The sequence below is a fragment of the Meriones unguiculatus genome, chromosome X (assembly GCF_030254825.1).
Source record: "Meriones unguiculatus strain TT.TT164.6M chromosome X, Bangor_MerUng_6.1, whole genome shotgun sequence".
NCBI lineage: Eukaryota > Metazoa > Chordata > Mammalia > Rodentia > Muridae > Meriones > Meriones unguiculatus.
This window is the reverse complement of record NC_083369.1, coordinates 103,120,101-103,145,527: the sequence shown is the minus strand read 5'-3', so window position 1 is coordinate 103,145,527 and position 25,427 is coordinate 103,120,101. Positions and strand designations below refer to the sequence as shown.

Genomic DNA, 25,427 nt, shown 5'->3' with positions numbered 1-25,427 from the left:
AATGCAAGACAATCCAACGTGGCAGTGTTGAGAGAACATTGCCTGAAAAGCAGAACAGCAGCAACTGCACAAGGACCAACAACAGAACATACTTTGGGCCCCCAAAACAGCAGCAATTGTGTTTCCCAGGTGAGAGAAAAACCCATGTTATGGAAAGCAATCGGGGTCCATTCTCAGGTCACCCAGCTAAAACCTGGAAGAGTTCCATGGTCTTGCCAGGCAGTCTGCGTGCTCTGATAACCATCCCAGATTGAACTGTGGGCCCCACAATACCAGACACAGGTTTTTCCAGTCGAGGGAAAACACCACAGTGAAGGAAGCAATCGGGGCTGACCAACCTCAGTTAACCCAGGCAATCCCTGAAAAAGGTCCTAGGCTCCAGCAGGCTCCCAGTCGCCAGCCCAGAGACCTAACTGCGCACCCGATTCACTATCCCAGACAAAGCTGTAGTTCCCCTAAACACTATAGACTGGGTTTCCCTGTCGGGAGGAAACCCCATAGTAAAGAAAACATCAGGTCTGACCTCAGGGCACCTAGTTGAACCCCCACAAGCACCACCAAAAAAGTTCCTGGGAAAAGATCCCAGGTTCCTGTAGGTACCCAGTTGCAAGCACATTGCCATTGGCCTGTGCCAGCCTGCTCTACTCACCATCACAGACTGAACTGTGGACCCCAAAACACCACAGACTGTATTTCTCTCCCTGGAGGAAACCCCATGGTGAGGTAAACATCAGGCCCAACCTCACAACACCCAGCTAATCCCTGGAAAAGTTCCTCAGTTCCCGCAGCCTCCAGGATCTAGTCTTCTGCCACACTCCTGAGGGCTGTGCTCACGTGCCACTGATTACCAATTGAGTACTGGAGCACAAAGCTCCAACCTCAGACCTACAGAAGCCTGGGAACCACAGGATCAGTCCCCAGACACTGTACAAAGGGCAACCTGTCTCCCTAACCAAACTGACGAAATCGCTAGGCTCCCTGCTTCTTCAAGAGGGAAAATAGTGTAAGAGCAGCAACAGCAGCTCACTAAATTCAGAGCAAGAAACCTAGTGGTGAGGCAACTGTCTCTAAGACTTCTCCTGGTGAGAGAAGAACTCCCTGACTACCAACTACCATAGGTACCACACAGGTCCATACACCTGAGGGGATCTGTAGCAATTCCCTGAGAAGCCCTGGCCATTTGGTGACTATACCAAAAAGCTGAGGAGGCCTCCTCAGGAACAACCATCTGCATGCCAAGGGAATTCTCCCCACCCCAGGATTCCAGCAGTCACCAGAAACTAACAGCCAAATACTTGAGATAGCCAGATATATAGAGGCTAGCCTAAGAACACAACCAACAAAAGCAAAAACAATATGGCATGTACAAGACCCAGCTATCCAGGGGCAAGTAGCTATGGTCACCCGAACATAAGTGAAATTCAAGAAGATGACCTTACATCTATGCTTATGAAGAGTATAATGGAGGAAATAAGTAAAATGTTTAAAGAAATAGAGGAAGATAAAGTCAAACAGATTTTGGTCATCTGTAAAGAAACACAGGAAGATGCAGCCAAACATTTTGAGGCCTTCAGAGAGAAAATAATTAAATCACTGAAAGAAACAAAAGAAACAGAGGAATGTTGAAACAGGTAAAGGAATTGCAGGGAAATACAGTCAGGGAGGTGAAGGAAATCAACAAAACGATCAACATCTTAAGACAGAATTGGAAAAAATAAAGGAAACACAAACAGGAAATCATGCAGAGGAAGAACTTTGGGAATAAAATGAGAACTACAGAGGTAAACATAACCAACAGACTATAAGAGATGGAAGAAAGAATCTCAAGTGTGGAAGATACAATGGAAGAAATGGATCTAGGATCTATCTGTCATGAAATTTGCAGGTAAATGGTGGGATCTGGAAAGGATCATCCTGAGTGAGTTGTCCCAGAAGCAAAAAGACACACATGGTATATACTCACTCATATAGACATACAACATAGGACAAACCCACTAAAACCTGTGCATCTAAAGAAACTAAGCAAGAGAGAGGACCCTAACTAAAACGTCCAATCCCCATCCAGAAAGGCAAAGAGGATGGACATCAGAAGAAGAAGAAAACAGGAAACAACCTAGGAACCTACCACAGAGGGCCTCTGAAAGCCTCTGCCCTTCAGACTATCAAAGCAGATGCTGAGCCGGATGGGCAACTGTTGGGCAACTGTTGGGCAGGTGAATGGAATTTTAGGTAAGAACTGGGAAATAGTAAGAGCTGGAGAGGACAGGGTCTCCACAAGGAGAGCAACAGAACAAGAAAATTTGAACACAGGGAACTTCCCAGAGACTCATACTCCAACCAAGGACTATTCATGGAGATAACCTAGAACCCCTGCACAGATGTAGCCCAGGGCAGTTCAGAGTCCAATTGGGTTACATAGTAATGTGAAGAGGGACTGCCTCTGACATAATCTGATTGGCCTGCTCTTTGATCACCTCCCTCTGGGGGGGGGGGGGAGCAGCCTTACCAGGCCACAGTAGAGGACAATACAGCCACTTTTGATGTGAACTGACAGACTAAGATCAGAAAGGAGAGGAGAACCTCCCCTATTAGTGGACTTGGGGAGTGGCATGCAAGCAGAGGGAGGAGGGAGGGTGGGATTGGGAGGAGAGGAGGGAGGGGCTTATGGGGGGATGCAGAATGAATAAAGTGTAATTGATGAAAAATTTAAGAAAAAAGGGAAAAATAATTTAAGAACCTTAAATGACTTTCAAAATTGGAGGAAAGCATGGAGTTAGTCAATTGGCATGGAGCACGTCTCGCCCCTGGGGGCAATGGTCTCCTGAACCTACTCGGACACCACCACTGCTAGTTCTAGAACTGACACAGGATGTTCCAACGAGGGGTTAAGGCTTCTCATAATATTTCCTATAAGCCCACACCTGTTTGTCTATATCCCCCATTTTTATTCATTATTAGCCAGATAGAGCCAAGTAATTGTGGTAATGATACTTGCTTTTTTGCCCAATGCTGGAATGCTAGTAAATTTAGGTATGCCCTGGTTACTCGCATGCCTCACTGGGTGCCTGTGCCCATTGATGCCCCTCATGCTATGACTCTCTTCAGACAGAAAAGGGATCTTGGAACTACAGCCACCATTGTTACTACCATCTCATTGAGGGCTGTTGGAGCTACCACCAGGGCATTAGCCATGAGTCATACTGGGCAGACTGCTCAGACCCTGAATAATCATTTAGCCAATGTAGCTCATGCCTTAGTTGTACATAAAGGAATTAATGCTCAACTAAAAGGAAGCTTGATGGTGTTCAATCAGAGGATTGACCTCTTGCAGGAGCAAATTGATACCCTATGGCAAATTGGTCAACCTGGCTGTCAATGAAAGTATGCTGGACTTTGTGTCACTAGCATACAACATGAGAATTTTTCCTGTGCTGCAAATCTGTCTAAACAATTGTCGAGCTATATTTTAGGTAATTGGACTGGAGAATTCGATACTACGATGGAGCAGCTAAGAGTGGCCATTGTCACAGTAAATTCTACCAGAGTGGACGCAGGACTAGCCACAGGATTATCAACATGGATTGCTGCAGCCATGAATCATCTGAAGGAATGGGCGGGCATGGGAGTGTTAGCAGGCCTCCTGGTGTTGGTCTCCTTGGTTTGCCTGCAAGATTAGAGTCTCACAACAGTGTGATGCAGCCATGATCATTCAGGCCTTTACAGCCATTGAAGCAGGACATTCTCCCCAAGCATGGTTGGATATCATAAAAAGCTAAAATGCTACGCTCAGGATGCGAGGCTAAGCACTGCACTCAGGGTCAGCCGCTTTGGACCCAGAGAAGAGCATGTCTGATTGCATGCGGGTTGATGCCCCAGGTCCCGCCTCTGAGAAAAAGGTATCGGCCGGGTCTGATGCTCTTTGGGTGGATGACACCTAAATGAACATCAGTACAAAGTCCCAATTTATTTCTAATATCAGAGATCAGACCTCTACTCTTGCCTGATGCGTCTAAAACAAAAAGGGGGAACTGTAGAGAGCTGCGGAATGCTATGCCTTAAAGATAGAGCTGGTTTCTGCCTTCCACCTTCCCGATGGTGAGTGCTCTCTGTCACGAACAACTCCACATTTGGCTAAGGCCGAGGATCTGGCTTGCTTCCATGTATGTGGACCTATCTGCATTGCCCCCGTGGCACGCCTGGGTTGGCTACCCAGAGGCTATTTAAGCTGTGGGCTGGCTTTCCCCGGGGTCCGAGGATTGTTCAATGTTCCTGAATAAACTGCATTGAAAAAAAAAAATCCCCCTTCCAAAAATGAAAAGTCCCAGGGCCCGATGGTTTCAGCACAGAATTGTACGAGACCTTCGATGAAGAGCTAACACCAATATTCTTCAAACTATTCCTCAAAATAGAAATAGAAGGAACATTACTAAACTCAGTCACCTTGATACCTAAATCTCACAAAGGCATAACAAAGAAAGAGAACTTCAGTCATATCTCTCTTATGAAAATACTCACAAAGCAAATCCAAGAACACATAAAAGATATCATTCCCCTTGACCAAGTAGGCTTCATTCCAGATATGCAGGTTTGGTTCAATATACAGAAATCCATCAATGTAATCCATCATATAAACAAACTGAAAGTAAAAACCCACATGATCATCTCTGTAGATACTGAAAAAGCATTTGATATAATCCAACACTCATTCATGTTTAAAGTCTTGGACAGATCAGGGACAAAATACACATACCCAAACATAATAAAGGCAATATACAGCAAACATAGCCAACATCAAACTAAATGGAGAGAAACTTAAATCAGACCCAATGAAGAGAAAAGGCAAGGCTGCCCACTCTCTCCATAGCTCTTCAACATAGATCTTAAAGGCCTAGCTAGAGCAATAAACAACAATAGGAGATCAAGGGGATACAAACTGGAAAGAAAGATGTCAAAGTATCACTATTTGAAGATGATACAATAGTATACATGAGTCACCCAAAATTTTCAACAGGAGAACTTCTTTAGCTGATAAACAGCTTCAGCAAAGTGGCTCATATAAAAAGCAATATACACTCTGCCCATAGTTTGGTTATGAATCTCAGCATCTGCTTTGACACACTGCTAGGTAGAGTCTTTCAGAGGCCCTCTATGGTAGGCAACTGTCCTGTTTCTTGTTTTCTCCAACTTCCAATGTCCATCCCATTTGTCTTTCTAAATGAGGTTTGATCATCTTACCCCGGGTCCTCTTTCTTGTTTAGCTTCCTTAGGTGTACAGATTTTAGTATGTTTATCCTATCTTATAAGTCTAGTATCCACTTATAAGTGAGTATATACTGTGTGTGTCTTTCTGTTTCTAGGATACCTCACTCAGGCTGATCTTTTCTAGATACCACAATTTCCCTGCAATTTTCATGATTCCTTGTTTTTAATTGCTGAGTAGTATTTCAGTGTGTAAAAGTACCACAATTTCTGTATCCATTCCTCCGTTGAGAGGCATCTGGGTTGTTTCCAGGTTCTGGCAATTACGAATAAAGCTGCCACGAACATGGTTGAACAAATGTCCTTGTTGTGTACTTGAGCATATTTTGGATATATGCCTAGGAGTGGTATAGCTGAATCTTGAAGAAGCACTATTCCAAATTGTCTGAGAAAGTGTCAGATTGATTTGCAAAGTGGTTGTAAATGATTACATTCCAACCAGCAATGGAGGAGGGCTTCCCTTTCTTTACAACCTCTCCAGCATGTGTTGCCACTTAGTTTTTGGTCTTAGCCATTCTGATGGGTGCAAGGTGAAATCTTAGGGTTGTTTTGATTTACATCTCTCTGATGGCTAAGGAGGATGAACATTTCTTTAAGTGTTTCTCTGCCATTCTAGATTCCTCTACAGAGAATTCTCTGTTTAGCTCCCTATCCCATTTTTTAATTAGATTACTTGATTTGTTGCTGTTTAACTTCTTGAGTTCTTTATATATTCTGGGTCTTAGCCCTCTGTCAGACATGAGGTTGGTGAAGATCCTTTCCCAACCTGTAGGCTGTTGTTTTGTTCTTACAACAGTGTCTTTTGCTTTACAGAAACTTTTCAGTTTCATGAGGTCCCATTATTGAATTATTGCTCTTAGAGCCTGTGCTGTTGGTGTTCTGTTCAGGAAGTTGCCTCCTGTGCCAATGAGTTCAAGGCTCTTCCTCATTTTTTCTTCTAACAGATTTAGTGTGTCTGGTTTTATGTTGAGATCTTTGATCCACTTGGACTTTAGTTTTGTGAAGGGTGATATATATAGATCTATTTGCATTTTTCTACATATAGACATCCAATTGGACCAGCACCATTTGTTGAAGATGCTGTCTTTTTTCTTTTAGAGACCTAAGGAAGCTAAACTCTAAGGAGGACCCTAGGGAGGATGCTTAAATCTCATTCTGAATAGCAAACAGGATAGACCCTAGAAGTTGTAGAAGACAGGAAACAGGATGGCTACCTACTATAGAATGTCCTCTGAAATGATTCACACAACCAGGGGATCAAAGTAGATGCTGAGAGTCAGGACCAAACTTTGGTTATCAAGGAGATCAAGGAGTCTTAAGGAGGAAATGAGGGGTGGGACAAGAGGGACATGGAGAGGAAAAGAGCCCCACAGGGAGACCAACAAAACCAAAATATCTGAGCCCAGGGGATCCTGCAGAGACTGTTGCACCAATGGAGTACCATGCATACAGAGGACCTAGACCCCCTGCTCAAATGTGGCTGATTGGCAGCTCAGTCTCCATGTGGATCTCTGAGTGAGGAAAGTAGAAGCTGCCTCTCTCTTGAACTCAGTTGACTACTCTCTGGTCACTCACCCCGATGATGCGGCCTTACCAGGATACTGAGGAACAGAATCCAGGCAGTCCTGATGAGACTTAGCAAGCTATGGGCAGATGGCAATAGTGGAAAACTCTGCCTTTCAGTGGACTAGGGGAAGGTGATGAGGGAAAGATGGAGGGAGGGTGGGATTGGGGGAGTTGAGGGAGGGAACTTCAATAGTGATATATAATGAATAAATTGTGCAGAAAAAATAAAAATTGAAAAATAAATAAATGCTTTAAAAATTACTATAGGGAAAAAAAAGAAATGAATGCTTTATATTATGTCTCACAATTCTTATTATACAACACCTCTATAGATGATCCATTCCTGGCTTCTTTAAGTGTTTCTGTTTTGTCAGAAAACTATTATTGTTCAAAGCAAAGTATACTGTGTTTTGAATCTTCATTATATATGTAAATAGACCTTAGAGATGATTTCCTGTTTTCTAAATACAGAATCATGAAACAGAAACCAAAATGGGAACAGTTTCTACAAAAAAATTAATGGAAAAGAAGTGTTTGCTTCTAAGAAAAATGTGACACTTTACTTCAACCTAGCTTGTCTCCTTGGAATTCTAAATATCAGGCAAGGTGTCAGAATATGCTATTAGTATTTACTATTTCTGTCTCAAAGAAATGAATTCAATATTTCCATTATATTCTTCCCTTAGGGAAGCATGGCTGATATATTATTTATTTAAAAGGAATTAAAGTTAAAATGTTAACACGCTTTTATTCTGTCTAATTGTTATCAGTGAATTATTTTTTTAATTTTTTATTAATTAATTATAAATTATTTATTACAATTTATTCACCTTGTGGCTCCCTCCCTGTTCTCCTCCCAATCCCTCCATTCTTCTCTATTTTCCTCCTATGCTCCACCCCTAGTCCCCTTCTATCTGACATTAGCATATCAGGCCTCATCAGGACTGGCTGCATTGTCTTCCTCTATGGCCTGGCAAGGTTGCCCCCATCCCAGGGTAAGTTGATCAGAAAGCCTGACACTGACTTCATGTCAGAGACAGCTTGTGTTCCCCTTACTAGGGTACCCTTTGGGGACTGAGTCAATGGGATACATCTGAGTAAGGGTTTTAGGTCCTCTCCATGCATGGTCCTTGTTTGGGGTATCAGTCTCTGCTGGGCTCCCAGGGCCCAGTTTTCTTTTACTGTCTTTTCTTTTTTTTTCTTTCTTTCTTTCTTTCTTTCTTCCTTCTTCCTTCCTTCCTTCCTTCCTTCCTTCCTTCCTTCCTTCCTTCCTTCCTTTCTTTCTTTCTTTCTTTCTTTTCTTTTTGGCTGTGTTAGTCTCCTTTTAGAACTCCTATCCCCTCCACGTCTTTCTATCTCACCCTTATTTCACAAAATTCCCTGCACTCTGCCTGAAGTTTGGCTATGTATCTCAGCATCTGCTTTGATACCATGCGGGGTAGAGTCTTTTAGGGGCCCTCTTTGGTAGTCTCCTGTCCTGTTCCCTCTCTTCTCCTGCTTCTGACTGTCTATCACACTTGTCCTTCTAAATGAGGATTTAGCATCTTCCTTAGGGTCTTCCTTGTTGTTTAGCTTCTTTAGCTGCACAGATTTTAGTATGTTTATCCTATATTTTATATCTAATAACCACTTATGAGTGAGTGTATATCCTGTGTGTCTTTCTGCTTCTGGAATACCTCACTCAGGCTAATCTTTTCCAGTTCCCACCATTTGCCTGCAAATTTCATGACTTTTTTCTTTTTAATAGTTGAGTAGTATTCCATTGTATAAATGTACCACAATTTCAGTATCCCTTTCCTCAGTTGAAGGACATCTGGGTTGTTTTCAGATTCTGGCTTTTATGAATACAGCTACTATGAACATGGTTGAAAACCTCAAGATGGAATGCCAAAGTGGTTGTACAAGGTTACATTCCCACCAGCAATGGAAGAGGAACATTTCTCCACAAACTCTCGAGCATGGATTTTCACTGAGTTTTTGATCTTGGCCATCCTGATGGGTGTAAGGTACTATCTCAGTGACAGTTTGGTTTGCATCCCCTGATGACTAAGGATGTTGAACATTTCTTTAAGGGTTTCTTTGCCATTCGATATTCCTCAAATGAGAATTCAATGTTTAGCTCTGTACTACAATTTTAACTAGATTACTTGGTTTGTTGGTGTTTAATTTCTTAAGTTAAATATTTTGGATATTAGGCCTCTGTCAGATATAGGGTTGAGGAAGATCTTTTCCCAATCTTTAGGCTGTTGTTTTGTTCTGATGACATGTCCTTTACAGAAGCTTTTCGGTTTCATGAGGGCTCATTGACTGATTGTTGATCTTAGAGCCTGTGCTGTTGGTGTTCTGTTCAGGAAGTTGTCTCCTGTGCCATTGAGTTCCAGATTCTTCCCTACTTTTTCTTCTAACAGGTTTAGTGTATCTGGTTTTATATTGAAGTCTTCAATTCACCAAGACATTTCTTCTGTGCAGGTAGATAAATATGGATCTATTTGCATTTATCTACATGTAGACTTCCAATTACACCAGCACCATTTTTGAAGATGCTATCTTTTTTTCCATTGTATGGCTCTACCTTTTTTGTCAAAAATCAAGAAAGAGTAGGTGTGTGGGTTTATTTCTGGGTATTCTAGTCTATTCCATTGATTTTCCAGTCTGTTTCTCTTCCAGTACCATGCAGTTTTTATTACTGTGGCGCTCTTGTACATCTTGCGATCAGGAAGGGAGATACCTCCAGAATATCTTTTATTGTACAAGATTGTTTTAGCAATTCATTTTCTTTTGTTTTTTCATATGAAATTGAGAATTGTTCTTCCAAGCTCTTTTAAGAATTATGTTGGTATTTTGATGGGAATTACATTGAATCTGTAGATTGATTTTGGTAGGATGGTGATTTTCCTTCCGTTAATCTGACTGATCCATGAGCATGGGAGATATTTCCATCTTCTCATGACTGCTTCATTTTTTTTTCTGCAGAAACTTGGAGTTTTTTTTTTCATACATGTCTTTCACATGCTTGGTTAAAGTCACACCAAGGTACTATGTTATTTGTGGTTATTGTGAAGGGTGTTGTTTCCCTAATTTCCTTATCAGGCTTTCTGTCTTATGTATACAGGAGGGCTACTGATTTTTTGGAGTTAATTATATATCCAGCCACTTTGCTGAAAGCATTTATCAACTGAAAGTGTTCTCTGGTAGAATTTTTGTGGTCACCCATGTGTACTATAATATCACCTGCAAATAGTGACACTTTGACCTCTTCCTTTCCAATTTTTATTCCCTTGTTCTCTTAATTGTCTTATTGCTCTAGCTAGTACTTCAAGTACTATGTTGAAGTGATATGGAGAGAATGGGCAGCCTTGCCTTTTCCCTGGGATTGATTTAAGGTTCTCTCCATTTAGTTTGATGTTTGCTATAGGCTTTCTGTATATTATCTTTACTATGTTTATGTATGTGCTGTGTATACCTTATCACTTCAAGACTTTAAACATGAGTGGGTGTTGTCAAATGTTTTTCAGCATCTAAGGAAATGATCATGCATTTATTATTCCTTTTGTTTGTTTATATCATGGATTACATTGATGGATTTTTCGTATATTGAACCTTTGTATGCCTAGGATGAAGCTTATTTGGTCATCAGGGATGATATCTTTTACAGGTTCTTGGATTTACTTTGTGAGTATTTAATTGAGTATTTTGGGGTCAATATTTATAAGAGAAATAGGTCTGAAGTTCTCTTTTATGTTGATCATTGTGTAATTTAGGTATCCAGGTGATTTTAGCCTCATTGAATAAGGTTAGTAAAGTTCCTTCTGTTTCTATTTTATGAAAAAGTTTGAAAAGTATTGGAGTTAGCTCTTTTTCTAAGGTCTGGTCGAATTCTATGCTTAAATCGATCTAGCTCTGGGCTTCTTTTGGCAGGGAGAATTTTGATGACTACTTCTAATTCCTCGAAGGATATAGGACTATTTAATCTATTTACCTGATCTTGATTTAGCTTTGGTAAATGGAATCTACCAAGGAAATTGTCCATTTCATTTAGATTTTTTAAATTTTGTGGCATATAGGCTTTTGAAATACTACCTAATGATTCTTTGAATTTCCTCACTGTCTGTTGTTATGTCCCCCTTTTTATTTCTGCTTTTGCTGATTTGGATAGCTTCTCTTTGACTTTTAGTAAGTTGGCTAAGGGTTTATCTATCTTGTTGATTTTCTCAAAGAACCAGCTCTTGGTTTCATTGATTCTTTGAATTGTTTTATTTGTTTCTAATTTATTGATTTTAGCTCTGGGTTTGATTATTTCCAGCTGTCTACTCCTCTTGGGTGTGTCTGCTTCCCCCCCCCCTAGGGTTTTCATGTATACCGTTAAGTTGCTTGTATGAGATATCTCAAACTTCTTTCTGAAGGCGCTTATTGCTGTGAACTTTCCTCTTTGCACCACTTTCTTTGTGTCCCATAAGTTTGGGTAAGTTGTGCTTTCATTTTTATTGAATTTTAGGAAGTGTCTAATTTCTTTTCTTTTATTTGTTTGCTTATCTAGCTGTTATTGAATATAGAGTTTTTTTAGTTTCCATGCATCTGTAGGATTTTTGTTATTTCTATTATTGTTGAGGTCTAGTTGTAGGCCATGGTGGTCTGATAGGATACAAGGGATTATTTCAATCTTCTTGTATCTGTTGAGGCTTGCCTTGTGTTGACCAAATGGTCAATTTTGGAGAGGGTTCCGTGGGGTGCTGAAAAGAAGGTACATTCTTTTGAGTTTAGGTGAAAAGTTCTGTACACATTTTTTAGGTCCACTTAATATAGGCTCTCTGTAATATTTGTCATTATTTTCCTATTTAGCTTCTGTCTAGATGATCTGTGCCTTTGTGAGAGTGGAGTATTGAAGTCCTCCACTATTAAGGTGTCGGGAGCTATGTGTCATGTGAGATTTAATAATGTTCCATTTACAAATTCAGGTGCATCTTGTAATTGTGGCATTGATATTCAGGATTGTGATGTCCTCATGGTGGATTTTTCCTTTGATGAGAATTGATTAATTTTGGTTGAAAATCTATTTTATTAGATATTAGGATGCTACTCCAGCTTGGTTTCTGTGTCCATTTGTTTGAAAACCTTTTCCAGCCCTTTACTCTGAAGGAGTTTCTGTCTCTGTTGCAGAGGTGTGTTTCTTGGATGTAGCACAATGTTAGATTCTGTTTCTGCAACCATTCTGTCAGTCTGTGTCTTTTAATTGGAGAGTTGAGTTCATTGATGTTGATAGATAATAGTGACCAATGAATTTTATTTCCTTTTATTGTGGTGTTAGTGGTGATAGTGTTTGTGCTCTTGTTTTTCTTTATTTTTTTTTGCAAAGTTATCTATGTCCTATGTTTCTTTGCATGTAGTTGATTTCCTTAGATTGGAGTTTTCCTTCTGTAGGGCTGGGTTGCTGTGTACATATTGTTTAAATTTAGTTTTGTTGTGGTGTATTTTCTTTTCTCCATGTTAATTGAAAGCTTTGCTGGGTATAGTAGTCTGGGTTGGCATCTGCGGTCTCTTAGAGTCTGTATGACATCCGTCCAGACCTTTCTTTCTGCCTTTCATATTTTCTGCTGGGACGTCTGATGTGATTCTTATCTTTGTATGTTACTTGGCCTTTTTCCCTTTCTGGTTTGTTTGTTTGTTTTCATTTTTGCTTTTTTAATGTAAATTTATTTGGAATTTTATAAAAGACTATATATTTAAATCATCTCCTCTTCCCTCTTATCCCTCCAACGCCTCAAATGACCCCCACTTCCTCTCAAATTCTTTTTAATTGCTATTATTATTATTATTTTATTAACTCTGTATCCCAGCTTTATCCTGCTCCCTTATTTCCTCCCAATCCCACCCTCCCTCCTCATCTCCTCCCTACCCCTTTCCACGTCCACGAATTGGGGAGGACCTCCTCCCCTTTCATCTGACCCTGTTTTATCAGGTATCTTCAGGCCTTTCTGTTTTTAATGTCTTTTTTTTTTCAATGCAGTTTATTCAGGAACCTTGAACAATCCTCGGACCCTGGGGAAAGCCAGCCCACAGCTTAAATAGCCTCTGGGTAGCCAACCCAGGCGTGCCACGTGTACAATGCAGATAGGTCCACATACATGGAAGCAAGCCAGATCCTCAGCCTTAGCCAAATGTGGAATTGTTCATGACAGAGAGCACTCACCATCGGGAAGGTGGAAGGCAGAAACCAGCTCCATCTTTAAGGCATAGCATTCCGCAGCTCTCTACAGTTCCCCCTTTTTGTTTTAGACGCATCAGGCAAGAGTAGAGGTCTGATCTCTGATATTAGAAATAAATAGGGACTTTGGTTTGCCTGTGGTATATATGCAAGATTAGAGTCTCACAACAGTGTGATGCAGCCATGATCATTCAGGCCTTTACAGCCATTGAAGCAGGACATTCTCCCCAAGCATGGTTGGATACCATAAAAAGCTAAAATGATACGCTCAGGATGCGAGGTTAAGCACTGCACTCAGGGTCAGCAGCTTTCGACCCAGAGAAGAGCATGTCTGATTGCATGCGGGTTGATGCCCCAGGTCCCGCCTCTGAGAAAAAGGTATCAGACGGGTCTGATGCTCTTTGGGTGGATGACACCTAAATGAACATCAGTACAAAGGCCTCTTGTATCTTTAAGGGCATCTTTTTCTTTAAGTTGGAAAATTTTCTTCTATGATTTTCTTGAAAATATTTTCTGGACCTTGGAGCCTGGAATCTTCTTTTTCCTCTATTCCTATTATTTGTAGATTTTGTCTTTTCATGGCATCCTTGATTCCTTGATTTCTTGGATATTTTGTGTTTGTAACTTTTCTGATTGTATATTTTCTTTGAAAGCTGTATCATTTTCTCCAACTGTATCTTCAGCACCTGAGATTCTTTCTTCCGTCTCTTGTATGATGTTTTTGATGCTTACCTTTGTGGTTCCTGGTCTCTTCTCTAAGTTCTGGAGCTCCAGGGTTTTCTCTGTTTTTTTTTTTTTTCTTTATTGTTTCTAATCCTGTTTTCATGTCTTGCACCATTTCCTTCATTTGTTTGAATGTGGATTCCTGTTTTTCCATGATGGCCTCTATTTTTTTTTAATTTCCTCTTTATGTACCTCTATACAACCAAATGGTCTGCAGGCCTGTGGAGATATTATGTTCCAAGTGCTCAGATCTGCCTGAGTTGCACCATCTTGGCCACAGGAATTGTTTCCAGGAATTGATTGGCTGGACTCCACTGGGAGACCCACAGAAGAGCATCTATATTTTGAAAAGGCTGTCTCAGGTGTCCCTGTGTTTCCTACAGTGGGAATGTGAAGGATCTGATGTCTGGCTGCTAGAGTAGAGGGATTCCCTACAGTGGGAGTGGGAAGGATCTGATGTCTGGCTGCTAGAATAGAGGGATCCTGGGTCTGGGGGTCTGTATGCACTCTCTTGCAGAAGCACTCATTTGCAAGCATTTGTGGAAAGCACAGTTTTCTACTCTCAGATTTGGGTCCCCTGTTTGGTCATTAGAGTAAGGAGGCCCTATACCTGGGGTTATGCACTCCTTGCCATCATAGTAAGAGCCAGAGAATGTGCAGCTGAGGTTGGTAGTTTGCCACTTTCAGACCCCTGGAGATGTCCGGGGGGGCTGGATCCGCTTTATCTCAGCTCATGGGTTGTCCCCTGTAGCCCAGGAAGGCTCAAAGTCAATGCTCTATCTTCAGCTGCCCATCCCCTCACCATTTTGGAGATTTGCGTCTTTTGCCCTTCAGAGATGGTCAGCACTGGTCACTGCCATCTTGGAGTCCTCATGAATTTATTTTGAATTACAGAAATTAAAGCACATATAGGTCTCAACCACTTACCCTTTTCATCATTAACTTTTGAACAAGATGACACTTTGGGTAGATGATCTAAATAATTATTTCATTTTACTACACCATTCTGAAAGAAAATTACACTTTTGATCACAGAGTCAATTCTAACACCATGAATAAGTAATTCTGACTGGATATTTCAATAGGAAAATGTGGAAGGATATCCCAAACAGTCCTATTGGTAGCATTGCACTAAAGCTGAGTGAATGACAGTTTCCCTGTGTGTGTGTGTGTGTGTGTGTGTGTGTGTGTGTGTGTGTGTGTTAGTTAACACGCAGAAGTAAGTGGGAAATTTTTGTCATATGCTTGGGGGGAGAATAGCTATTTGTATATGCTATCCTCCCATCCAGAGATGATCTGTATCTTTCCTGGGTGCCAACCAAAGAGCCTATGGCATTTTACATTTTGAATCTCAGAAGGAAGAAATTGAATGTTAACATGGAGCATTGAAGTATGTGTCTGCACTAAATCTTGTTTATACCTTTAGACAACAAGACAAAAGGTAAAGGCAGCTGGGTTACTGCCTCCCCAAATACCAGTGATCAATTTCATAGGCAAGAAAGGACCTGGTATCTCACATTCTTTTAAGCTAACTCCAGAGAAGTATGTCTTTATCCTGGTTCACACTGGGCCACCCTTTTTTCTTCCACTTCAGTGGTCTCACTCTTTAGTGTCTGAATTGAGTCATTGCTAAGAGCATGGATCTTTTCTAATCAGGGACAATGAAGAATCAGGTAATATGGATGAATAACTGGATGAGCTATGTGTGAATGACATTAAAAAAGGCACTGTAAAATGTAAATAAAGGGTACTTCTTGCAAACTAAACTTAATGAATCTTTTCTGTGATATGAAATCACTACCAAAGTTGCAACATTAATTTTTGAGCTTCAGCATGGGTAGAGCTTTAAAGAAGGAACCTTCTCACACAATTCTAGATCCAAGCCTTGAGAAGATGATAGCTTAGAAGCCTCCCCAGCTGTCTAACTGCTTCCAACACTGTCATGAAAGCTGAGTTGAACCAGCAAGCCCAGAGCTCAGGAAGATCAAGAATAAGGGTGAGATTATTAAACAGTAAGTCTCAGAGGCTGAATAACATTCTAGGCCTAGATTAGATTGTAGGGAGGTTAGAATCTTCCAGGACTAGGCCTAGGCTAACAGGCTGAAAAGTATTCTAGGCCTAGATTAGATTGTATGAAGGCTAGAAGCTTCCAGGGCTAGGCTTAGGTTAAGAGACAGAGGCATTAAGCCTCTGAAACAACAACTGAAACAGACAAGTAAACATTCCTTTTACATGAGGGCAAGACTATTGAGAAGCATTTGAAAAAGACTTCATCTATTTTTATTACTTCTTATGTTCATTGGTGTTTTGCCTGTATGTATGTTGTATAAGGGTGTCCATTTCCGGGAACTGGAGTTACAGACAGTTGTGAGCTTACATGTGGGTGTTGGGAGTTGAACCTGGGTCCTTTGGAAGAGTATTCAGTGCTCTTAATTGCTGACTGATCTCTTGAGCCTTAATTTTTTATCCTTTAAAAGTTCCTAAATTTTGCTTCCGTGTATGTGGACCTATCTGCATTGCCCACATGGCACGCTGGGGTTGGCTACCCAGAGGCTATTTAAGCTGTGGGCTGGCTTTCCCCAGGGTCAGAAGACTGTTCAAGGTTCCTGAATAAACTGCATTGAGAAGAAAAAACAAAGCAAAACAAAACAAAAAAACAAAAACAAAAACAAAAACAATGCAGTCATCCATCAAAGACAAACAATATAAAGAAAAACATTTTTTTACACTTCCCATGGGTACCAAGTCTATGTCTGTGTGAGGTCTATGTCTATGTCTGGGGCTCAGGATAGCAGGAAATGAGCTATACTAAAATTAATAGTTCAATTAGACCTTCCTAATATAATTCCATAAATGGTCCCAAGTATGATTCTTTGGTCTGAGAACTGCCTTGTCTGTTCAAGTAGCAGGAAGGTCAGGAAGTCATGTGTTTCCTCAAGGTAACACTACTTCCACGTGTACACAGCTTAACTCGAAATTAATTCTGTCAGTACTCCTGTCTTTACCACAGTTTAAACCATGCATCCTGTACTATCCTCATGGTCTTATCAATTATTATAAGGGTTAACTACAGTAGTTCTGCCAAGTATAAAACTTTTAAGATTCCTGGATGATTTTCATAATAAAAATGTCCGTTAGGATACACATTTATCATATTAAAAAAAAGTTCCTAAATTTGTAAACATTTTCTATCTCCAAAAGGATGATACATCCTTAATATTTAAATATATATAGTGCATAACTCATGTATACCTACCTATATGAAGGGCATAATTTATATTGTTTCTTATTATGTCATACTATAAGGAAAGTAATGTATGTGTATTTGTTAAAAATTTCTTCTGGTTTACTTTAGAGTAAAGTAATAACCACATTTTGCTATATTTAAAAACATCTGCATTTAATATCAGAATTAAAACATATGTTTCACATAGAAATGAGTGTATTAGAATCAAAACAACAGAATGCAGATTCTGTGCATGAACTGTGAAAATGTTTTATTAAAGAAAACTGTACAAGTTGTAATAAAAATTGTTCTAATTCAAGACTTTCTGGGGATACCAATATTTTATTTCTGAACTTAACACAGCTCCAAAAATCCAAAACATGCAGCCTCATAGCAACTACCAATTTTTGTTATATAAGGTAATAAATAGATTTGGTTGTATCTTCCTAATGATTAGAAAAGGAGAAAGCATAAATAGTATTATGTCTATTTTTCTTTACAAATATAATAAAATTTAAAAATAGGTTGCTTTTTGTCCAAGAAGTGAAATATACTGTATAGTAACAAACAAACAAACAAAAAAAAAACCTTTCTATCTTCTGTGAACTTCTGTGCTGGGTATGCTTAAATTACCTACAAGTAACTGGAGGAATATATTGACGTTCATGGGATAAACATGTACTCCACCGGTGTGTCTGGTTATAAAAAGGAGCGTATAAAAAGGAGAGTCCTAAGTACCCAAAAGAAGAAAATAAAAGCCTTTACAGTCTTTGACAGCTAAGAGAGAGGTCATCATGAACAACAAGCTTTGCTCTTAATATTGGAGAATCTAGTTTGGAAGGATATAAAAATTGAAAAAATAAGACCTGAAGACTACAGGAGCTACAAAAGGAGAGAAACAGAACCAAAATATTTGGGCTCAGGGGTATTTTCTAAGACTGATACTCCAACCAAGGTACATTCATGGATATAACCTAGAACCCCTGCTCAGATGTAGCCCATGGCAGCTCAAGTGGGTTCCCTAGTAAGGGGAAGAGGGACTGTCTCTGACATGAACTCAGTGGCTGGCTCTTTGACCACCCACCCTGATGGAGGAGCAGCCTTGCCAGGACACAGAGGAGGACATTGCAGCCAGTCTTGATGAGACCTGATAAGCTAGAGTCCAATGGAAGGGGAGGTGGACCTCCCCTATTGGTTTACTTGGAGTGGGGAATGGGAGCAGATGAGAGAGGGAGGGTGGGATTGTGAGGGAATGAGGGAGGGGACTACAGCTGGGGTGCAAAGCAATTAAAATGTAATTAATGTAAAAAATAAAAATTTATTAAAATAAAATAAAAAGTAAAAAAAGCACAGTGTTGTCTCTCTACTCATCAATACTCATGAAATGATTTTAAAATGAAAATGCAAGAAATTAGCCATGAAAATCCATGATCTAATCAGAGAAACCTCAAAAATTGAAAGCTGTGATAATCATCTTCCTGTGAACTAGATGATGCCAGTGTGTGAATGTGGACTGTGGGAAGTTTACAGTCCTGAATTTCAGCCTTTTTCAAACCTAAGCAATGTGACGATTTTCTTTATAAATGACAAACTACAGAAACCTTTAAACATTCTCTTGGTAAGTAAATAGCATAGGATAACGGTTGAAACTAGCACTCAGGAGCCACACTCCTGCTAGTGAAGCCAAATTCTTCATGCATTAGTTATGTGCCCATAAACAAATACCTGGTATCCCTGCACCTAAGTGTTGTATCTTTAAAATGGGGATATGAAGGGATGCGGAGATGACTCAGTGGGTAAATTACTTGCTCCAAAATTGTAATGACTGGAATTAAGTTCCCAAAACTCATGAGTAACCCATCCAGTAAGTAGTCCCGTGGCCATATGAGCCTTAAAGGCCTTGGGTCTAATCTATAAATGTCACAAGTGAAGAGACTAAGGATCGTGGTTGATAAGGAATTCCCTCAACATATTAGTTGTTTTTAATAACAGAAAGCTACTTCTGTCTCTCTCTTTCTCTCCACCTCTCTTTCTTGCTCACTCTTATTAAGTCACAAGATTAATATCTGTTATACATTCAAATGCTGTATCTTTAGTAGTCAAACAAACCACAACTATTGAAAGAACAACCCTAAGGCAATTTTATTTCTTGCACTAACACTTTAAAAGATATTCTTCTAATGGCTGACTCAAATGGTAGTTTAATTATAATTGTGATTTCTCATATCAGAAAGTCTGCCTCTTTAGCTTTATACTTCAAATATTAAATTATTATGAATATCTCCAGAACACAAACTAAATATGAAAAACAGTTTTAGGACAATGAATATAAAACTGGAAATTGCTTCTAAATTTATTTGTCAATTAAAAAAGATAAAAAAAAGTGAAGACCGTGGTCTTGCTATTTTTAAAAATAGTAGTGAAAATAGGGATTGTAGATCAATATGCTGTACTCCATACATTCAGGGTGTCCTTAGAGAGCATTCATCTACTGAAACAAAACACAGAAATTGTATTTATTTAAAAACTACCACTTTGCAAATTCACATATAATTTTTATATTTATCACAGATGAGAAAATTAAGTCAATATTTTTCATATTTGATGTTTAAAGACAGGGCTTTTGTGTAGCTTTGGCTGTCCTAGACTCACATTGTAGACCAGGTTGGCCTGGAACTCAGAGATCTCCCTGCCTCTGCCTCCCCAAGTGCTGGACTCACAGGTGTGTGCCACTATACCTGGAGAAATAATATTTTTATAGATGAAACATTCAAAAGCAAATTCATCAGTTCAAGCTTATTTTAGAATTACATTTAATAATATGATCATCTTGATAAATACCATAAAGTTAAATGAAGATCAGATACATAATTTAAATAGACCTATAAATCCTAAGGAAATATAATGACAGTAATTAAAAGTCTCCCAACAACAACAACAACAAAAAGCCAGGGACAGATGTTTTTAGCACAGAATTCTACCAGACTTTCAAAGAAGAACTAATTCAAATATTCCTCAAAATAGTCCACAAAGTAGAAACAAAATGAACATTACCAAACACATTCTATGCAGCCACAGTCACCTTGATATCTAAACCAAAAAAGACCCAACAAAGAAAGAAAATTTCAGAGCCATCTCCTTTATGAACATTGTCACAAAATTACTTAATAAAATACTCACAAACCGAATCAAGGAACACATAAAAGATATCAACAACCACCACCAATATGACTTCATAACAGGCATGAAGGGGTGGTTCAACATATGAAAATCTAGCAATGTAATCCACCATATAAACAATCTAAAAGAAAATTAAAAAAAAAAAGCTTGTTCATCTCCTTAGATGCCGAAAAAGCATTTAACAAAATTGAACACGCATTCATGTTTAAAGTTTTGGAAAGATAAGGGATATAAGACACATACCTAAACATAGTAAAAGCAATAAACAGCAAGCCTGTAGCCAATATCAAACCAAATGGAGAGAAATTTAAATCAATCTCATTGAAGTCAGGGACAAGGCAAGGCTAACCACTCGCTCCTTATCTCTTCAACACAGTTCTTGAAGTCCTAACTAGAGCATAAGACAACTAAAAAAGATCAAGGAGATATAACTTGGAAAGGAAGAAATCATAGTATCATTATTTGCAGATGATATGATAGTATACATGGGTGACCACAAAAATCCTACTAGAGAACTCCTTCAGCTGATAAACACCTTCAACAAAGTGGCTGGATACAAAGTTAACTCAAAAATATAAAATCTGAAGCCCTCCTGTATACAGAAGACAAACAGGCCAAGAAAGAAATTAGAGAAACAACACCCTTCACAATAGCCACAAATAACATAAAGTACCTTGGTGAAAGACCTGTATGAAAAAAAAAACAAAAACAAAAAACAAAAAAACCTTCAAGTCTCTGGAGAAAAAAGTTGAAGAAGATACCAGAAAATGGAAAGATTGCCATGCTCATGGATCAGTAGGATTAACAGAGTGAAAATGGTTATCTTACCAAAAGCAATCTACAGATTCATTCCAATTCCTAACATATTACCAACACAACTTTTTACAGACCTTGAAAGAACAATCTCAATTTCATATTGAAAAAGAGAAAATCCAAAAGAGTGAAAACATTTCTCTACAATAAAAAATCTTCTGGAGGTATCTCCATCCCTAAAATCAAGATGTACTAGAAACCACAGAAATAAAAAACTGTATGGTACTGGCAGAAAAACAGAATGGTGGATCAATGGAATCAAATAGAAGACCCATAAATACCCCCCCCCACACCTACAGATACTTGATTTTTGACAAAGAAGCCAAAACAATACAACGGAAAAAGACAGCATCTTCAAAAAATGGTGCTGGTCTAACTGGGTCTCTACACGTAGAAAAATGCAAATAGACCCATATTTATCAGCTGGCACAAAACTAAAGTCCAAGTAGTTCAAAGACCTCAACAACAACAACAACAACAAAAACAGACACACTAACCCTATTAGAAGAAAAAGTGGGGAACAGCCTGGAACTCATTGGCACAGGAGACAACTTTCTAATAAAAAATCAATACATGGGACCTCATGAAACTGAAAAGCTTCTGTAAAGTATATCTGACAGAGGGTTAATATCCAGAATATATAAAGAATTTATGAAGTTAAACAGCAACAAATCAAGTGATCACTTCCCCCCTGAGGGGGGAGCAGCTTTACCAGGCCACAGAAGATGACAATGCAGCCACTCCTCATGAGATCTGATAGACTAAGTTCAGAAGGAAGGAGAGGAGGACCTCCCCTATCAGTCGACTTGGAGAGGGGCATGCGTGAAGAAGGAGGAAGGGTGGGAACGGGAGGGGAGGAGGGAGGGGCTTATGGGGGGATACAGAGTGAATACAGTGTAATTAATAAAAATAAAAATTAAAAAAAACTGAAAAAAAAAATAGGGTACATCTGTGCAACAGTTCTGTCTGTGAGTAGGCTGCATAGTCAGGTCTTTGGGCTGGCTGCTGAGCACCTGCCCGACCCCAGGACCTTTTCCAGGGATTATATGGGTGACTTGAAGTCAGTCCCTATTCTTCCTTCACCTCGGGATTTTCTCTAGACTGGAAATTCTAGTCTGGTGTTGTGGGGCCCACAGTTCAGGCTGGGATAGTGATCAGAGCATGCAGGTGTGTGGCTCTGGGCTGGCAATTGAATGCCTGCTGTGACCCAGGAACTCTTCCAGAGTTTATCTGGGTGACATGAGAAAGGACCCAATTGCTTCCCACACCAAGGGGTTTCCTCTCACCTGGGAAACACAGTCTCTGGTGTTTTAGGCCCCAGAGTTCAGTCCTTTGGTCGCTGTGCAGTCAATGCTGTCCTGCACCTCAGACACAGTGTCCTCTGGGAGCTGCCATCTTGGATTCTTTCCACATTTAATTTTTATATTTATCACACATGAGAAAAAGTGAGATAATATATTTTTAAGGATGAAATATTCAAAGCAAATTAATCAGTTCAAGCTTATTTTGGAATTCTACCTAATAATACGATTATCGGCTTGTAATAAAGCAACCATCAGTGCTTCCCAGAAAATCACAATTGAGAAAATAATACATTTCTTCTTATGACTTTACTTAATCTCAGTAGTTGACACTAGAGTAATGAAAAATTTTAATTTAACAGATAGCAATGGGGCATATTAATGAGTAACAGTATTCTGAAGACTTAACCTGAAAAAATAGTTAATACACCACAACACATTATGTCAATCTTATTCAGTATATCAGACCTAAAATACCCTTAGGCTATGGAGTCTAAACTGTATAGCTGAAACAAACAACAACAACAAAAAAAAAATCAGTAACTCACACGCATGAGTTAAGTGTTAAAAAATAAAATGAGTCTTTTGGATCCTTTGAAGTTGCTAGTTTGCATTTGAGCTTCATTAAAAATATCCGGAAAGGCAAAGAGGATGGACATCAGAAGAAGAAGAAAACAGGAAACAACCTAGGAACCTACCACAGAGGGCTTCTGAAAGCCTCTGCCCTACAGACTATCAAAGCAGATGCTGAGCCTGATGGGCAACTGTTGGGCAGAGTGAATGGAATCTTATGTAAGAACTGGGAAATAGTAAGAGCTGGAGAGGACAGGGTCTCCACAAGGAGAGCAACAGAACAAGAAAATTTGAACACAGGGAACTTCCAAGAGACTCATACTCCAACCAAAGACTATTCATAGAGATAACCCAGAAACCCTGCACAGTTCAGAGTCCAATTGGGTTACATAGTAATATGAAGAGGGACTGCCTCTGACATAATCTGATTGGCCTGCTCTTTGATCACCTCCCCCTGGGGGGGAGCAGCCTTACCAGGCCATAGTAGAGGACAATGCAGCCACTTTTGATGTGAACTGATAGACTAAGATCAGAAAATAGAGGAGAACCTCCCTTATCAGTGGACTTGGGGAGTGGCATGCATGCAGAGGGAGGAGGGAGGGCAGGATTGGGAGGGGAGGAGGGAGATGCAGAATGAATAAAGTGTAATTGATGAAAAATTAAAAAAAAGAAAAAATACAAATAATGTATGCAAATATGCATATACTTGTTTTTATATCTCATCAAAAGAATGAATGTTGTTTTTTCTAGTAATTAAAAATTTTAAGTGTTAAAAAAAAATAGCCAGAATCTGGAAACAACTTAAATGTCCCGCAATCAAAGAATGAGTAAAGAAACTATTGCACATTTACACAATGGAATATTACTCATATTTTTTAAAAAAACATTAAATTTGCAGACAAATGTATGTAACTCTTAAAGATGATCATGAGTGAGGTAACCCAGACCTAGAAAGATGCACATGGTGTGTTCTCACTTATAAAATGATATTAGATTTATAGTACAGGATAAGCATACTACAAGGCACAGACCCAAATAAGATAAATAAGGAGGATCTACAGGAGAATGTATAACCCTCACTCAGAAGGGGAGACTGAATAGACAGAATAGTGGCTGAAGAGAGGGAACAAGGTAGGAAAGGGGACACAGAGAGTTAAGAGGGTGGAGATCAGACCTGGGAAGAGTGAGGGTGAGAGGACAGAAGGCCTGTAGAGAAAAAAGAAACTGAGGGTGGGGATGTCTCCTTGACAAGCTAGATACCTAAGTCAGAGTATGAGGCTCCTGGGAGGATATGAGAGAGATTCACGAAGAGACACCAAGTAGCAGAGGCCATAGAGATGGAAGAGGACATTTCCAACTAGACTAGTCTTCTAGTAAAGGCAGAGAACATCAACCCATCCAAAAATCTTCAACCCCAAATTTACCTGCCTACAAGATGTACAGGGTTAAACTAGAACAGATAGAGCAGAGATTAAGGGAATGCCAAACCACTGCCTGGCCCAAACAAAGACCCACCCTTTCAGAGAGTGCCTACTCTTGACACTATGAAGGATACTCTGCTAATCTTGCAGACAAGAACCTGAAAAAGTTGTCCTCTGAGAGGCTCTACCCAGCAGTGCCTCAAAACAGATGCTGAGACTCACAGCCAAACATTGGATGATACATAGGGAGTCTTGTGGTAAAGTGGGAGGAAAGTGAATAGGAACTGGAGGTGCCAGGAACTCCACAAGAAGAGCAACAGAGCCAAACAGCCAGGGCACATAGGGGTCTGTGGAGACTGAATCATCAACCAAAGATCATGTGTGAACTGAACCTCCTCGGCCCCCTACAAAGATGTAGCAGATGGACAGCTTAGGCTTCAAATGGGTACTGTAGTAAGGGAAGTGTGGACCACATTGGACATGGACTCACTTGCCAACTTTTGGATTGCTTCTTTCTGGCGATAGTGCCTTGCACACAAGGGAAGAGGACATTCTGAGTGCTGATGCAACTTTGATAAGTTGGGCTGGATGAGAAAGGGAGCTCCCCTTTTCTGAGGGTGAGAATAGGAGGGAAGGCGGGATTCGGCTTTAACAAGGATGTAAAATAAATAAAATATTCTCACAAACATTTGGTTAATTCCAATGTTTATTCTGAAATAAGTCATAATCTAAGTAGGTTTCACTGAGAAAATGCTACATTCATGAATAATAACATTTATGGTTATTAATTTATGCTAGCTATTCTGCCATCATACATGTATATTTGGAAGAAATGTTATCTGGAAGAACTTACATATTGTAGAAATTTTCAACTATTTATAAACACATTTTATATCTTCTTAAATTGATCTTGAATTATAGCAATATAATTATTTCTATGATCTTTTTATTTGCTTGTTTTTGTTTGTTTGTTTGTTTTTATTCTTGAGACATCGTTTCACTGTGTAGCCCTGGATGTCCTGAAACTCATTCTGTAGACCAGGCTAGACTCAAATTCATAGAGCTCTGCCTGCCTCTGCCTCCTGAGTACTAGGATTAAAGGTATGAACCACTACCACCAGACTGCACAAATCTTCTAAAGGCAATATGCCAACTAATGTATT

At 39.6% G+C, this 25,427-nt stretch overlaps 1 protein-coding gene across 12 annotated transcripts in view; it reads right to left on the bottom strand.

The window, feature by feature from the left end:
• LOC110543861 (melanoma-associated antigen 10-like) overlaps positions 1-25,427 on the bottom strand; it is a 207,929-nt gene that overhangs the window by 70,063 nt on the left and 112,439 nt on the right. The window contains exon 8 of one of the 12 annotated variants that reach the window (XM_060375481.1): positions 22,256-22,372. The exons of the other annotated variants lie outside the window; for them this stretch is intronic. The gene's annotated coding sequence lies outside the window, so the exon portion shown is untranslated. The remainder of the gene's footprint in view (positions 1-22,255; positions 22,373-25,427) is intronic. 12 annotated transcript variants of the gene reach the window in all.